Source organism: Rattus rattus, chromosome 4 (genome assembly GCF_011064425.1).
Source record: "Rattus rattus isolate New Zealand chromosome 4, Rrattus_CSIRO_v1, whole genome shotgun sequence".
Classification (NCBI taxonomy): Eukaryota; Metazoa; Chordata; class Mammalia; order Rodentia; family Muridae; genus Rattus; species Rattus rattus.
In genome coordinates this window covers 46,287,214-46,305,547 of record NC_046157.1, presented here as the reverse complement: position 1 = coordinate 46,305,547, position 18,334 = coordinate 46,287,214, and the positions used below count along the sequence as shown (strand labels likewise).

Sequence of the window (18,334 nt, the reverse complement as noted above, 5' to 3'; positions counted from 1 at the left end):
GTTTTTAATAGCTGAGTAGTATTTCATTGTGTAAATTCACCACACTTTTTTTTTTTTTTTTTTTTTTTTTTTTTTTTTAACTTGAGTATTTCTTATGTACATTTGGCAAACATCCCTTCCTCCCCCCCTTCCTTATGGGTGTTCCCCCCCCTCCCCCATTGCCGCCCTCCCCGACAGTCTAGTTCACTGGGGGTTCAGTCTTAGCAGGACCCAGGGCTTCTCCTTCCACTGGTGCTCTTACTAGGATATTCATTGCTACCTATGAGGTCAGAGTCCAGGGTCAGTCCATGTATAGTCTTTAGGTAGTGGCTTAGTCCCTGGAAGCTCTGGTTGCTTGGCATTGTTGTACATATGGAGTCTCAAGCCCCTTCAAGCTCTTCCAGTTCATTCTCTGATTCCTTCAACGGGCGTCCCGTTCTCAGTTCAGTGGTTTGCTGCTGGCATTCGCCTCTGTATTTGCTGTATTCTGGCTGTGTCTCTCAGGTTCGATCTACATCCGGCTCCTGTCGGTCTGCACTTCTTTGCTTCATCCATCTTGTCTAATTGGGTGGCTCTATATGTATGGGCCACATGTGGGGCAGGCTCTGAATGGGTGTTCCTTCAGTCTCTGTTTTAATCTTTGCCTCTCTCTTCCCCTGCCACGGGTATTCTTGTTCCCCTTTTAAAGAAGGAGTGAAGCCTTCACATTTTGATCATCCGTCTTGAGTTTCATTTGTTCTAGGCCACTAGGGTAATTCAAGCATTTGGGCTAATAGCCACTTATCAGTGAGTGCATACCATGTATGTCTTTCTGTGATTGGGTTAGCTCACTCAGAATGATATTTTCCAGTTCCAACCATTTGCCTACGAATTTCATAAAGTCGTTGTTTCTGATAGCTGAGTAATATTCCATTGTGTAGATGTACCACATTTTCTGTATCCATTCCTCTGTTGAAGGGCATCTGGGTTCTTTCCAGCTTCTGGCTATTATAAATAAGGCCACCACACTTTCTTTATCCATTCTCTAGTTGAGGTACATCTAAGTTGTTTCCAGATTCTGGCTATTATGAATAAGTCTGTTATGGACATAGTTGAGAAAGTTTCCTTGTGGTATAGTGAGGCATCTTTTAGGTATATTTCCAAGAGTGATATAGAAGGGTCATGAGGCAGATGTAGTCCCAATTTTCTGAGAAACCACCAGATGGATTTCCAAAGTGGTTGTTCAACTTTGTACTCCCACCAGAGGTGGAGAACTGTGTGCTTCCACATTCTTACCAGCATTTGCTGTCACTTGAGTTTTTGATCTTAGCCATTGTGATGTGGATAAGATTGAATCACACGGTTGTTTTGATTTGCATTTCTCTGATGACTTAGGATGCTGAACGTTGCTTTAAGTGCTTCTCAACCACTAGACATTCCTTTGGCAAGAGTTCTGTTTAGCTCTGTGCCTCATATTAAAATTGGGTCACTTGGTTTCTTAGTGTCTAATTTCTTTAGTTCTTTATACATTTTTCTTTATATGCCAACCATCTATCAGATATATGGGTGGTGAAAATCTTTTTCCGTTATGTAGACTGTCCTTTTGTCCTGTTAACAACATTCTTTGCTGTGCGGAAGCTTTTCAGTTTCAAGAGATCCCATTTTCCAGTTGTTGATCTTAGTGCCTGAACTGTTGGTGTCCTGTTCAGGAAGTTGTCTCCTGTGCCAAAGTCTTCAAGGCAGCGTCCCACTTTTTCGTCTATCAGTTTTAGAGTTTCTAGTTTTATGTTGAGGTTGTTAATCTATTTGTGGCTGAGGTGTGCTTCTTGTATGAGGCAGAATGATGGATCCTGTTTTCTCATTCAATGCCAATGTTAGTTCTTCTAAATACTTAATAGTTTACATATATTCTTGTATGATTTATATGGCTGGTCCTTTAAATGTTAAATTTAAAACTTTAAAAGTTAATTATTATTTTGTTTTTTTCCAACCTATTTTCTTAACTTCCTGGCTTATTTTCAGAAAACTTTGGCCTTCTCAGTGGAAATAAAACTCCTAATGAGTGAAAGCAGGCATTTTTAGAATGCAACTATTCTTAATTTATCTGCTTCTCAAAGGTTTTGCTTCCTGTACATTCATAATTCTCATTTGGGGGTATCTCAAAGTTAAGTACCACTGAACAAAGGTTGGGGTCTTACACTGTCATAAAAATACCCCAACAAAACCAACTTAAGGAAGAGCTTATTTCGGTTCAAGATGTAGTCCACCATGATGGGCCAGTCAAGGAGACGGGGACTTGAAGAAGTTGGACACATATTTATACATGGAGAGAACAATGACTGAACCCACAGTGCTCATGTCATTTCTCCCATTGCTACAGTCCAGAATCCCACACTGGGTCTTGTGCTACCCACAATAGGTAGCCACACCACCAAGGAAACATTCTTTTAAGAAGTAACTTGTTTCCCCCTTTCCCCTTTACATTTGTTTGGTTCTTCCCAAAATGGAACCTCCTTCCAAGGGTAGCGTTTGCCTTGGACACTTTTTCTAATCTCCTCCTGTAGCACATACTCAAGGAAATCTTCAAGCGTGCTTAGAAAGCACATCTTCCAGAAGATTTTTAGCTTTTGTCAAGGTGAAGATTAACATATCCATCACAATGGTGTATTCAAGATGATCATTTGTTAGTCTCTGAACACTGAATACTGAGTTTAAACTCCACCAATCCTCAATATCACGTGTGCAGGCCATCGAGCTTCAGTGGAAAAATAAACCTCTTGCTTTTGCATTTTATGCAGAGCAAACAGTTGCCTGGTTTGTTAGGAAAGCCAGAATAAATGCAGTGGTAATGTTTTATTTTGCTGTACCACAGGCTGTCTGCTTCTCATAGTACCATCGTCTTTCCTCTCTGTTGCTCAATTGCTTCAGGGCACGGGGCAGCTGAGAGCACTGGGGTCTTCAGCGGAAGACTGTGCTGCAGGCTTGGAGACTGTTGTTTTTGAGCCAGTTACTGGCCCTTCTCTTTAAACTCAATTTATTAGCCTGGGGTTTCTGATTTCACACTGGAGAGACAGTTCTTGTCTCCATAGTGTTAGTCATTTTCCTGTGCGATGCAGCAGGTGCCTGACTGCCCTTTTGCTCTTCCCCTATTCATCTTGCTTTGCCTCTCGGACAAGACGTGAAAGTGTACTCTCAAACCTAGTTAAATGTAGCAAGTGCGTCTCTTCAAGGTTCTGTGTTTCTGTCTCTGTCTTACATACTGTAGTGACAAGCTGCTATGAAGGGATTCCTCACTGTAACCAATGTAGGAGCCGGTGTCCTTATCTAGAAGGGCGTCTTTTCTTTTCTTTTCTTTTCTTTTCTTTTCTTTTCTTTTCTTTTCTTTTCTTCTCTTCTCTTCTCTTCTCTTCTCTTCTCCTTTCCTTTTCTTTCTTTTCTTTCTTTTTGGACACTTCTCAAAGGACTTGCATATTCAAGAGATCCTTTACCTATTTTCTTTGCATCATCTAGGATGCTTGTGAATTTCTTCAACAGGGGTCCCGTTCTCAGTTCAGTGTTTTTTTTTTCTTCTTCTGTTTTTTGGAGCTGGGTACTGAACCCAGGGCCTTGTGCTTGCTAGGCAAGCGCTCTGTCACTGAGCGAAATCCCCAACCCCGTTTAGTGGTTTGCTGCTGGCATTCGCTTATGTATTTGCTGTGTTCTGGCTGTGTCTCTCGGGAGAGATCTACATCCGGTTCCTATCGGCCTGCACTTCTTTGCTTCATCCATCTTATCTATTGGGTGGCTGTATATGTATGGGCCACATGTGGGGCAGGCTCTGAATGGGTGTTCCTTCTGCCTCTGTTCTAAACTTTGCCTCCCTATTCCCTGCCAAGGGTATTCTTGTTCCCCTTTAAAGAAGGAGTGATACTTGCCTTCTCTGATTGGCTAGTGCTAACTGTCAACTAGACAGGCTCTCCAGTAACAGAGGAGGGGAGCCTGGGGATTATTTAGATTGTAGGCTACCAGGTTGGTATCCCTAGGGGATTATATTGGTCATTTTAATTGAGTTTGGAAGATCAGTCCACTATGGATGCCACCATTCTCTGGATCAGGTCCTAGTTTTGTATACTAAAAGAGGAAAGCTAGCCAGCACCAATACGAATTTGTCAATCACTGCTTCCTGATTTTAGATGTCATGTGACCAGCTAATTCCAGCTACTGTCAACTTGACTTTCTGGGCACAAAATGGACTACACCCTTAAACTATGAGCAAGTGTAAACTCTTGGTCCTGTAAATAGCTTTTCTTAGGGTATTTTATCACAGTAACAGGGAAAGTATAATGGTTATGACATCTTATTAATCCTGCAAGAGATTGGGAGGAATGTACAGTAGAAGTCAAATATCTTTCCCTTGATGTTGACCTTTCATTCTTCCTGTACTGAGCCACAGCTATGGCCAGTACTCGTTCTCTCTGTCTCTGTCTCTGTCTCTGTCTCTGTCTCTCTCTGTCTCTGTCTCTCTCTGTCTGTGTCTCTGTCTCTGTCTCTGTCTCTCTCTCATCTCTGACTTCTTTCTTTCTTCGTCTTACCTACTTACTTATGCTTGTTGCATTTCCTCCCAAGGTCTCAGTACAGAATTTGGCTTTATTAAAACTCTCAGTCAATATCTTCCTCAAGAAATGTCATCAAAAGTGCTAAGTTCATTCAAGCTGTGATACTCTTTCAAGGTTCTTCATGATAAAACAGTCCCTTTAAAACATGCTGAGTACTTCAGGGTATTTTGTTTGGGGCTGTGTTCTTCAAGTCTGACAGTGATAGATGATCCTAAGAAAAAGAGTGCATTTTCTTACCTATGACCCTCTCCCACCTCTGCAAACCTCACACAAAAGTATGCTATTTTCTTTTCCCAAATATGTCTTTTCCAAAGTATGTCTTTTCCCAAAGGAATTTTTGCTGAGAACCCATGCTCAGCAGTAGATGGCCAACATAAAATGAACTTAATATTATTTTTAAGCATATATTGTTTCATATATTTTCTTTTAGAATTTTTTAATCTTACTGTTTTTTGCATATGTATTATGCTGTCCAATTTTGTGTTTTATGGATTTTATATATGTGCATACATGTATGTCTCTGAGTACTTATGTGTTTCTCTTGTTTTCTTCTTCTTTTGTTTTGTTTAACCTGGTTTGCTTGTTTTTTTTTATTTTTTCTGTTTGTTTCTTATAGAGAGAGTATTGGGTGGGCAGGGAAGTGGGGAGGATCTGGGAGGAGATGATGGAGGAGAAACAATGATCAGAATGTATTGTATGGGAAATTTTAATTTTCCAAAGTAAGTTTTTTTTTTAAGAGAACTGTTCATAGAAAACCACTTTGGAGTCAAACATGTGAGCCTTCCACTTGTAGAGAGACTTATGCTGGTTCATTTCTGTTTGTCACTGAGACAAGTGCAACGGGTCACACTGAGGGCAGTAAAAATGGCTATAAGGATCACAGGGATTTTTTTTATCTCCAGAAATTCAATTTAAAACTCCATTAAGACTATTTGAAGTCCATTCTGGGCAATTATATTCAAAATATTTTTTCTTGGATTACTGCCAGTCACTGAGTTATCTAGAAAATATCTATGTTAGTTTTGCCTTTTATATAATTTTTTCTTATTTATAATAATGTATAGTAGCAATGTGTATTGCCTTTATCTTTGTTATTTCTAAACAGTATGAGAAAAGAAGTAGTTGTTTTGAGACAGAATCTGGCAGGTCTTGCTATTTCTGAGCTCAAGCTTGGAGCCTTCCTCCTGGGTCAGCCCCATCCTGGAGTTACAGGCATGCATTTCCACATGGGATGTAGAGTTTGGGGGGACTGTAAAAGTACCTGGACACATCTGTTGTTATGGTCAGAAGAAGAGCATGGATTATTTTAGATGCACTTAGAATTTCTTAAAAGTCAGAAGCATCGAGGAGTAGACATAGAGCTGAGCATCATGAAGGTGTTTTCATACTCAGCCTCCCAGAGCTTGGAGGTACAACACGCCATGAGATGCTGTGTGGAAGAACACCAGGGTTATCCAGAAAGCAGAGACTAGGGGAGGAAGGTGGGCAACAGCCTTGCTTTGGTTTCCACAAGAAGGACTTGGGTAGCACAGTAAGGCTGTTTAGAATGGGACAGTTTTGTGACTTGGCAGGATCTGGAGAATAAGAAATAACCCGCCCCCCCACCACACCCTTTATCTGGGACCTACCCCTGTCTTATGTAGACAGTAATAGTAGTTCAGAGGAAAAAACATCTAGATACAGAAAGTAGTTGCAGAATAAGCTCTTTGGATCAAAGGCTAGCATCAAATTCCTATCTATGTCTGGAAATTAGCAGGCTCTGGGTAGGAAATCCCTTCCATTCCATTAACATATCTAACACGCAACGTAAAAGGACATGTTTTGTATAGGTGGAGAAGGTGACATAAAATGGCTGTGGCACTACAATACTGAAATACAAACTCGGTGTGCAGAACTTGAGGAATTTTGTAAGAGCTTGAACAACAACTCCATGGCTCGCTGCAGTGTTCCAAAGGATGACTTCCTGTGATGCTGCTGCGTCTCAGCCGCTGAACCGAAGAGAAACTAGAGTCAGGATCATCTCCTTGTAATCACGATGGCACTTTGATTTGTCACCGGGGGCTCACTGGGTACCAGGAGTAGATTTCAGTACAGACTGAGATTTCATAATTTTTTTCTGTGTAGAGTGACTCACGCTCATTTCTGATGCTAACCACGAATGCATTTTCAGATGACTTTCATGAGATAAAATATTACTTAATATGGGTTAAAGAAAGGAACACGAAATTAGAATTTCTCCTTAAGAATTTGAGGACAGAAAACGGTTTGCAGAGAATTTTACTTTTGAAAAACTAGGTTTAAACTAAGAAATGAAAACAAAAATTTCACTCTGAAGTATTTCTAAACCATGAAATGTAAATTATGCTTCTATTAAATCGTGTTTTAAAATACACTTTTCTAAGCAGACATTTCAGTAATTTTGTAAATTCATGAGTGTGTCTCTTAAATATCTTGAAAAACATAAAGAAGAAAAGCTAGAAAAGAAAGTGAATTTTCTGGTAATAAAACAGTTCTTACTTAATACCAGGGGGAATTCTCTGTGGGAATCCCACATTTCTAGGCATCTTTTAGGCAGAGACATATTTTGCACTTAATCTCAACTTCTTTTGTTAGAATATTTGTTCTTAGGGCTAGACTGGTGGCTCGGTTGTCAAGAGCACTTGTTGCCAGAGGACCCAGGTTGGGGTCCCAGCATTTAGGTTTGCACTCATCTTTGGCCTCAATCTTAGCAGATCCATTCCCTTTTCTGGCTACTGTGGATTTGAGGAACATCTAAGCTATAGAGACATACACACATAGAAACAGAAGCACTTTTTTTTAAAGATTTATTTTATTTCTTGCCAATGGCAGGTCCATGGCACTGTTTAGAGCTGTAGAAGGAGAAGGATGTGTTCAGGACTCATGGGGAAGTCAACAGCTCATGTAGTGTTCTGAGTCTTCACCAGGTTAGAAGGTACATGCGTGTTTGCTTTGTTTCTATTCATCATGCTCTGCATTTGCGTTTCATAGACTCCTCACTGTGATATTTCACAAGAGTGTCTATAAAAGAATTCATTGGCCTGTTATAATTTGAATAGCATAACATAATATACATGTTCACTATAAAGAATTCAACCAGAGTAGGAAAAGAAACTTTCCAGTAAAGATTATCTACATCTTTACTGTCACTGTTCCTCTCACCAATGTGCAAGATGGAAATGAATTGGTTTTGTCCGTGATTGTTGTGATTTTTGGATGGTGTTCTTCTCTAGGCGAATGCTGTATATGCATACACAGAATGACTCTCTTTGAAGTGCTCTGCCCAGGAAGATGCTCAAAAAGACACCAGCAAGCTCACCTCAGGACTGTCCTTTGTCCACCCATTGCTTGAGGAAAACCATGATCCATTAACAAGGTAAGAATTTGTAGTGATGGATGTTGTTTTTGTGTTTTATCCTACTGAAAGAACATAAAACACATGATAATTTGATAAAATATGTGAACTGTTCAAGAAAAGTTTTGGCTCTCTATTCCTTTATGCCCAAGTCTCTGTATTAAATATTAATATTTCTTTGATCTGGTAATGTATGCATCTCTAATGTATCCTCTTTGCTGATCACAGCTCTCTTTTATACTTACCATACAAAAATACAGGAAATGTACTCTTCCCAATACTGCCCTTTTAAAACTAAAAGTTTTCTTTGACTTGCCAATAAACAGCAAAAAGAGAACAGTTGATTTAGCTGTGTCATTGTGAGGAGTCAGAATTAGAGCTTTGTTTTAGACAGTTTGAGAATTGTCCTGCAAGTGGCTTGTGAATACAGTATCACAGATTTACACACTAGTTATGGAATGTGTTTGAGGAGTGAGAAGACTCACGCCAAGCCAGGGGAGAGGTGAACACAACACCATTGAGTTAATAGCAGGATACATCTCAAAGGAGTTAGAACTTGGTTGCAAGTCTGTGCTCATTTCTCCCAAAGACATCACAGGTTCCCTGCTCCTTCTGCAACCCAAGGCCATGGAAGCTTAGGATACCAGGTTCCTTTCTTCCTCAGATCACCATTTGGTCTCTTTATACTTACTGAAATTGAATTTATAATCCTCTAAGTATAATTGAAGGCTCTCCGGTGAGAGTATGTGAGGAAGAAAGGAATGAGAGATTCTGGGGTCCCAAGGGTTGATTTTTCATTAGCATAAATGTTAAGTAACCAGGACAACAGAAAACTCAGTAGCAGATGGCTGATAAGATCCCCTCTTGTTCAATTTATTCAGAATTGGAATTAATTTTTAATACCACACATTAGCAATCCTCATACCTAGGTAATCTCCTTGTAGTCCTTGCAGTACGTACAGATGCAGCTGGTGAAAGGAAATCAAGAAAATCAGGACATCCGATAGAAGGTGTTTTCCTACCTTTTCCTGGTATAAGCATTTTGGGTCTGAATTTTCCTGACATGTCCTTCCATGTATACAGTGTTGGTTAGCTCTCTGTTGGGATCCCACTGAATGAGTGCATCACAGGAAACTGGACTGCACATCAGAGAAATTAAAATCTGCTTCCAGGCTTTTCTCTGTTTTCTAACAAATAGTGTGGCTGAGAACAAACCAGTGACTAATTTACTTCAAGTTTATTTCTTTGTGTTGTAAACAAATGAGCAAATGGGTGTGAAGGTTTCTGGAGTTAGCCTTGAGATCTTTATCTTCAATAATTTGGAGTATGGTGGCCAAAACTTCTTTTAATGGAATGATTGAAATATGGGCAAAGGTCAGATTCCCAAGTTTTCTACCTATGTAATAATAATGATAGGTGCACTTTACAGAGCCCATTTTGTATTTTAGACACACATTAAGTGCTTTATAAAAACATGAGGGCTGTTAAATGTTTTGTCTTTCATTCAAAACCATTAGGGAGTCACTGAAGGGTTTAATAGGACACCTAAATATCCCTCAGTATGATCCATTCCAATCAGTTTTAAGGGCATGAAAAGTAAGGTAGGTAAAGTTTTTATTTCTTTTCAAAAAACAAGACTGAGACTACATAGAGAATGCAGTAGGATATTGTAAAAATAAAAGAGGCCAAACAAGCTAGGAAGACATTGCAAGAAGTCCTGACCAAAGAATATGGAATATGTTTCCCAGATAAAAATAAAACAAAAACAAAACCTGTGGTGGTTAAAAATGATCAAACCCATCTCATGATCTTTACTTGGTCTGGAAATACACTTTAAAATACTTAGATGAATGGAAGCACATAAATATAAGCTTTTACCAACCTTTAGTTTCCCTATCTCTTTATCTCTTCTCTACTCTTATTCTCTTTCTCTCTCTCTCCCCCTTCTTTTGTTCTTCTCTTCTCTCCCCCATTTCCTCACTCTTTCCTACTTCTGATTATTTGGAAAGAACTTTGGATAATGGGTAGCACTCCTTGCTTATAATTCCAAGTACACAAATCTTGTATATGTACTGATAATCAATTTTTATCTTGTTCTTTCTAGAATGCTGGCAGACACCCTATTTCATTAGGCTCAAAGGTCTCTTTGAAATAAGATGTTTCTGTGGAACACCTTTTCCTCATCCATTACAAGGTACTCTGACTAGAGTTTCCTCTTATTCAAGACACTGTTCCACACTGAGCCCTAGAAACCCACAAAAAGGAAACGTGATTCTTTATAAAATAGATAAAGTTCTTTTCATTCTTGATTGCTTATTCAAAATGGGAACAGGTCTACAGAATTCTATTTCAAAGGACCAAATGGTTTATGGATGTGAAGCACCGTCTGTATCATTCTGTTGTACAAACTAGCAGTAAAAAAGGAACTTCCTTTACACACAGAGCTTATGCCCAATCAAAGTCCACATGATTTCTGACAGAAATGCCTGATAGGATTCTGTGTGCAGGGCGAGATATTCCCAGAAGACAACTTTGGTTGATTACAGAGGAAACTGATGGGTTAAAGCTGAATAGTAGAGCATAGGCATAGTGACGTCATGCTGGTTTCATTTTATAGAATAATTAATATAGGTTTTTCATTGTAACAATGAAAAAGAATTTTCTAAAACAGTTCTTAAATATCCACTTTTGATTTATCTAAATTCCCAGTGACTTGTAATATTTACTAGACACAAAATTATGTTTTATTTTTTATATAAGAACATTTAGAAATAACCTCATAGGATATTGAAAAGTAGATTTCCATAAAGGTTGAATTTTGGGTTTAGTTCTCTCTCTCTCTCTCTCTCTCTCTCTCTCTCTCTCTCTCTGAAATATGGTATATAAGACTGGCAATGAACTTCTGAGCCTCTTTTCAATTGCGGGGATTAGAGTTGAATGCACATGAGGAGACTGGGGTATATTTTTTTAAATAACAATTCTATAATGGAAACTATATGCTGACTCTGATCCTATTATATAGGACAACAACTGTAGAGAAAATATATCTGTGTGTGATTGTACTCTTTAAGGTATACACGTGGCTCATTTAAAATTATTATTAAGTTATTACAAAGAAGTGTCAATTCGTCTCTGGTTTGTCTACTCAAAATTATCTGACTGGCCAATAGATGGTGCTGTGAGTTCAATACTGGTGGATTCTGAGTGATGAAGGTTATAAATCCCAGATCTTTACTGAATTTAAAGGTAGTTCATTTGTGACTAATTCATTCTTTCATTTTGTAAGTAATTACTGAGAGCACATCATATGTTATGACTCTGTTTCCCCAACACACACAAGATCAAAGACAGTAATAAGTGAAGAGTTGAATATATTACGTTGAAAAGTGATATTATTTTAATTTTTAAAGATTTATTTTATTTATATAAATACATTGTAGCTGTCTTCAGACACACCAGAAGAGGGCATCAGATTCCATTACAGATGGCTGTGAGCCAGCATGCGGTTGCTGGGAATTGAACTCAGGACCTCTGGAAGAGCAGTCAGTGCTCTTAACCACTGAGCCATCTCTCCAGCTTGTAATACTATTTTATATTGTGTTATACAGTCTTTTAAAGATCAGTGACTTGTGATTGCAATGATTTGTTTATTAACATTTTAGGTTGATGGTGATTTTACTAGGATTTGCTTCTGCAGGTATATTTAGTTGGACAGTTTCCTGGGCTCTCAGGACCAACTTTCAAGCTTGGTAGAGAGACTGCAGACAATCGTCTAGGTACAACATCCCTCCACGTTGTCCAGAGCTACTATCTTTTATGGTCATCTCAGCATAGTGCCTCGAGGAGATGAAGCCAGAATTCTAAGTTCTACTGAGACTCACTTAGGTTTTTCAATTGCGTCAAATCACTTCTATTATTAAGCCCACTTCCACAGTCAGAGATGATCACGCTAGTTTTTAAGGGGAATGGGCTGAGTCACATTGTAAAGGGGCATGTACGCTTTGATGGGAAGACTTGGTGTGCGTATTTTTTAAATATATGAAAAGAAGAAATAAACAGCAATGGGAAAACAATGATTCCATCCTGCTGTCTGCTTGAGGAAAACAAAACCCACATCTTGCAATTTTTAAAGAGGAAAGTAGAATGTATTAAAAAAATGTGTCTTAGACAAGTAAGGGCACTGTTTTGGTGAGGCGTGAAGACAGATATGGTTTATGCAACTGGTCATGTGGGATGAGCACACCTCCGCGTTGCTGACAGTTTCTACCATTCTTGGGCAGGTGTTTTGTCCTAGCAGTTGGTGAACTCTGAACATCAGTGAATGTCTGCTCATTGCTTTACCAGTGGGTAAGGTAATGAAAGCGATAGCATGGAGTTGTTGAACTAAGTTCTTCTAGCATTTTATGGTAATACACAGGATTAATTAACTGACCCTGCCGAGATATTCAAAAAAACTAAAATGATGTTAGTAACGTAATGACTTTTTGATAAATTGTCTCACTTAATACATCTCTATTGTGTACCAAGCCCTTAACATAATGCTATCCATAAACATAATAATCTAGACAATTAAATATTGGTTCCCATGTTACTGGTGGGAAAAGCAATATCCTAAGAGAGACACTGGACTTCCTTCTAGTCAGTGATCCATTCCTGTCTTTGAACATTCAAACTCAAATTTTGTTAGAAATTCTACCGCATTCAAACCATTTAAATCCACTACTTATGAGGATCGCTAGTAGCATCTATTTACTAGTCTGAGACTGCAAATTGCAGCCCAGAGCTTATAAGGAGGCACCATTGAGAGGATTTTGACTCTGCTGGTATGTCCCTCATTTCTTTTGGCCCTTTATACTTTCCAGAGTAAACAAGTGATGATGTAGAGAAATCCAGCAACCATGCTATAGCTATAAACCCAGTGCCAGGTTTGAGTACAGTAAACCAGGCATCTCAAAGAAGCAAGTGCCTCAAAGAAGTTGTGGGGTTGACGGCTTAGTCCTGTGAGAGGAATGTATTATCCTCAGTACAGGTGACTTTCTTATGTAAGCGGCTATCCTTACCCCCCAAGTATTGAAAATCTCACATGCACTCCTTTCATAATGTTTTAGTGCTTTACTTAAAATTAAAATTTATGTATTCAATTGTAGAAATAACGAAATAACTTCACAGGTGCAAGAACGTTTGTGCTCCTTCCAAGTGTCTACTTCAATACAGAACAAAGAATCACTTTCATCTTAATATCTGTGAACTTTTATATATCCTTATGGTTGACTCCCCCCAACCCCCACCTCTGAGGACCAGTATCCCTTGCTTTGGCTTGCACTCTGTGATGCTTGCAATTCTCCAGTACTCCGTCCTGGTTTAAATAAGGAGGTATAATTAAATTTTCTTTTTCTGTAAGCCCTACTACAGTGTGAATACCAAAGGTGATTCCTGAAATTTGGTAAATGGTGACACTTTAATCTGGCTTTAAAAAGGAAAAAAAAATGTGGAAGTGTTCTTATATTATATCTGCACTCATTGGTATGGCTGGCACGAATTCTACCAGATGGATAGGTATGCTTCCTGCTTTTGTTGAATTCTAAGCTGCCTCTTCTCTTCTCTTCTCAGTTATTAAACATTAATTTTATTTTTTTTGCAGACAATTAGCAGAGAATTGCCTAAACCATCTCTCAAAGGATGTAATTCAAAACTTAAAAAAAAATTCAGAAATCTAATGAAAGTTTGAAAGTGTTGCCAATGACGATTTCCTCTCCACTTTGCATGTTAAGAACATTGATGAAGAGAAAATGTAGTGGACCGTGCCAGGAAAGGAAATGGGACGGCATCTGCCAAGTGGCCGCAGAAGACATCCATCTCTTCTTCCACGTGAGTCGGATCCCTGAAATGTGTGCATGAAAGCCGAATGCGTGATCAAGCACTAAAGGCTTCAACAACCAATGGTTGGGGGATAGAACTAGGCCTTTAACAAAAGCTATAATTTTATCTGATGACTCGGCTACTTATTATGAGGACTTGACATGTTTTTAATTTTACTCACTTCTTTCCTCGTTTTTCTTTGCCTACAGGCGAGGTTAAGTCGGACTACTTCCTTGGGTAATGAGGCTGCCTCTGCTACTGTTGCTATGAGACCATGATCTTCCCCACAGGTATTTAACTACTCTCTACTTAGGAAGACAACAGTATAGGAGTGCTGTCCATTTCAGCTTTTAAATGGAACCTATTCTTGTTTTCATGTGAAGCCGCCATCTTGAGCCGCAGACACAACTGTATAGTCTTTCTTTTTTTCTGGCAAACTTAGGGGTTTACCTTAAATATCTTTACTGATATTCGTAGTGAAGACCAATGTGTCTCAAAAGTCCTGCTTGGGAACTCTGTGGGTGGGGTGGGAGGAGGAAGGGATGGTGACTTTAGATTAATTTGGCCAGCATGTTTCCTTGTGCGATTTGTTGTGAGAACACTTTAAAAGCTATTATTTTGGGCTTGTAGGGCTGATCTGGAGAGGGACTTTGCTTCTTCTTGGAAGAGGCTGGGACTTGTGTCCCAATACTAGTTAACATTAATTCATCCATGAATTACGGCACCTCTTCTGATTCCTGTGTCTCAACAGGAATTTTTTTTTTTCTTTTTAGAGGAAAGTCTTTCCAAAACGAGCCAAGAATGGTCAGACAGCTTCATAAAGTTGAGGATGACGTAGGAAATCTGTCTGTTAAAAATGACCTTTGAGCAATACTGTTACATTTTTCATTACTCCCTGATCCCGTCCCCCAGTTCTTCCTCAGGGACTTGGATGGCTAACTTGTGATTGCCAGGGTTTCTGTCACTTTTGCCAGGTAACTCCTGAGCTTTCCCTTCTGCTGGTGTAGCGGTCAGTCCTCACAGCTTCCATGGAACCCATCCTTCGTCTGGCGGCTTCCTGGCTTCCCAAATCGTGAAGCTCATTTCTAACATTCTTTCTCTATATGAGTTTATGCCCTGCAAACAATATAGGTTAATGGATTTTGAAAAAAAGCTCGAAGAGTTTTTGTCTACCATCTTTGTTTGTACAGTAAAAGTCTCTAAATTAAAAAATAGTGTAATTTCTGTCTTCAAAATAGCAGGATGTCTGTGTTTTCTTTTCCTTTTTTTTTTTTTTTTTGTATTGTATTGTTGGTTTCTCCTTTCTTCAAAATTATTCAGTGACTTTGGGGTATGCCCAGATGAAGGAGCAGCAGGTCTTGCTTGAATTGTCTCCTCAGAGAGTAGGGGAATCGCCTAAGTTTCTAATGGAACTGCTCTTCCCAGGGTCGAGGCTCCTATACCTGCTGTGGATTGCTAGTCTTTTAGGTTGGCTTGGCCATGGTTACTGCTCCATGCACGCCTTTGCTTCAACAGCTTAGTACAGGTTTTATGACAAAGGAGATTCATCTCACCTCTCTACCAAGGGCCGGTCACATCTTCTCTGGGAGTTTTTTGTTTGTTTGTTTGTTTTTGTTTTTTTTGTTGTTGTTTTTTGTTTTTTTAACTTTATACTCACATACTCAACTATTCTTTCCAAAGGAAGACCTGGTCGACAAGAATAGCCTTCTGATTCAAGTCTCCTATTGTGCTAGAACCAAGCTTCAATCTCATCACTTCTTAAGCTCCCATTATAAGCCAAACCTTCAACACAGAGCCACTGGCTATAAAAAAAAGTGAGATCTTAGACGATCTTCTCCTGCCTGGATTCTCTTTTGGAACTCCTGCCTGACATTTTTTTTTAAAGTAATTTATTTATTTGTTTATTTTTACTTTATGCACCTTGGTGTTTTGTCACTATGCATGTCTGTGTGAAGGTGTCAGATCCTGCTGGAGTTACAGATAGACGTGAGCTGTCATGTGTGTACTGGGAATCGAACATGGGTCCTCTCAAAGAGCGGCTAGAGGTCTTAACCACTAAGCCATCTTTCCATCCCCTGACATACTTTTTTTAACTTTATTTTTCCCTTTTCACCAAATGTCAGTGCTGACGTGGGATTTGAAAGGTGAGAGAGAGAGGGAGTGGATCATTATTGCGTCTCCTGCTCTGCTTGGCATAGTGGTCCAATGTGTGGACTTCACCTGAAGAGCGATTTCCTAAGGCTTCAAGGCGCGGTCTTGATAATAACTAACCTCTGTGCTCCAGGCAGCTCTGATTGCCTTCAGCGTTTTCTGTGGTGACTGCAAATTTCAGAATCTCGGAGCTAGTAGCAAACCCTGAGGGCCAGAGGCTACTTCTCTGACCTCTATTCCTCCAGCATGTTGGACAGTGTGTTTAACATTGCAGTTCTTGTATTAGTAATCCCTCGGAAATACCAAAGAGAGAAAATTCAAATCTTGGGTATGTATCCGCTGATTCGAGAGACAAGCTGATCCACTACTGGGGCTTTAGAGGGCACCTTTGCCAAGTTTCAAGCACAGCTCTTGTTATTCATTTTTGTCAGGGCTTATGGGCTGGGCTGCCTGTACTGACAGCATGATTTCGAAATAGAAGCTTCTTGCTGTGAGTTGAAGTTAACTTCTACTAATCCAGGTGTCCGGCTTCACACAGAATGCCGAAGGAATCCAAAAGCCAAATGTAAATTACTGAGGAGTGCTTTTATTTTCCAAAGGAACCAAGGAATATGATTAGAGTCAATTTCTAGAAGCAAATGAATAGAAGAAAGAATTTTGTACTTTTCCAGACATTAAATTTATATTAATGGGCAGCTTTTAAATAGTCCTGCTATCAGAACTATATTTTCATGGATGCCAGCCTATCTAATTTAAATTTATTATTGACCATACTGTCACCCTATGAAAAATGAGAAAACAATTTGTTTGGCCTCCTTTCCTGCAAGGAACCTTGATTGGATTTTTGTATTTGTTGCAGAAAATCCTCTTTCACATTAAATATGCTAACAAATTTCTTAGGGATCAGGCCATTATTTTCAGTTCTGTTTAGTTCTCTCTTAACAGCCAGTTTCAGCTGTAAACTTATGAAAGTATAAAATGGGTAATAATATGGATAACCTTGTCACATCAGTTTTCTCTGAAATATGCATAATTAATAAGTTTAGTTTACAGTGAGTGGTATCTATCAAGGTCAGATAATTGAAACTTTCAGGTTCAAAGCAGTATAACACAGGCAAAGTATTCTTTGGTTCTTATTTATTTCATGGAAACTGTTAGTAAACTATAAAGTAAATTTTGCATTGGCCCAAGTAGATTCTCCACTGACATCTTTAAAAGCCAATGTTATAGAGGCCCCACACAAAGAAAAACTAGATTAAATTGTGATATTTGTTCTTATGGATATCTAATTTATTTTATTTTATATTTAGTTTAATTTTTAATGTTTGTACCCTACCCACCAGAAACCATCAATAGTGGAGAGTTACACTTTAGTATCCTTATCATAATTTTTAAGAGTTCTCAGTGTTGGCTTCTTCTTCTTCTTTTTTTTTTTTAATTCTTTTTTTTCAGAGCTGGGGACCGAACCCAGGGCCTTGCGCTTGCTAGGCAAGTGCTCTACCACTGAGCTAAATCCCCAACCCCTAGTGTTGGCTTCTTTTTAAGGCTGTTACTTTGGGGTTGGGGTTAAAGGTTGTAACAGAAGCCTTGCATGTTCCTCTTTCTCAACTGGGCTTCTGCAGTCATTGATAATCACTGCCAATGTAGCTTCCTTGCTCTAAACAGTCAAGAGGAGCTTAGATCATGGGCTTCCTTGTGTTTTCTAAAAACAGTACAGACCATGACCACATCTCCCACTCACAGTAGGACCATGGACCCCACACAAGACCCTAGGAGGCTACCTGGATCATGGACATCAGCACAGCTTCAGGCTACATCATAGACCATTGATATCCTCATGGTATTTGGAGGCCACAGACATCAAATAGACTCTGGCTGCAGTAGCATCATGAACCTAAACATGGCCCTTGATGGCAATAATACTGAATGCTTTATGAATTTGTACACTACCTTTGAGTAAGGGGGAGCATGCTAACCCTCTCTGTATCTTTCCAATTTTAGTATATGTGCTGCTGAGGCTAGCACTCTGTATCTTTTCTTGAGCAGGCTCTTTTACTTCTGCTTGTTTGGTTTGTCATATTTTGATGTATTTATTATTTTATTTTTGTCCCATAGAAGCCATTTCTTTTCTTATGAAAGACAGAAAGAGGGTGGATTGTGAGGGGAAGGGAGGTGGGAAAGAATTTGAAGTAGAGGGAGTGAAAACTATAATCAGGATATATTTTATGAACAGAAGTTTAGATTACAATAAAAAAATAGCCTTTTTATAAACCCCTCTTGAAATGCTGAAACTGCCATAATGAAATATAAAAAATATTCTTTAAGGTATCAGTGTAAAGAAGAAGTTGCTCAATAAAACGTCAATAGCCAAGGAACTGTCCTGAGGATTAACAGAAAA

The 18,334-nt window shown here is 39.0% G+C and overlaps 1 non-coding gene across 1 annotated transcript; it reads right to left on the bottom strand.

The window, feature by feature from the left end:
* Positions 1-17,851: 17,851 nt before the first annotated feature.
* LOC116899787 lies at positions 17,852-17,961 on the bottom strand. The gene has a single exon (XR_004387795.1). It is a non-coding gene; the product is annotated as a U6 spliceosomal RNA (small nuclear RNA).
* Between the last annotated feature and the right edge of the window lie 373 nt (positions 17,962-18,334).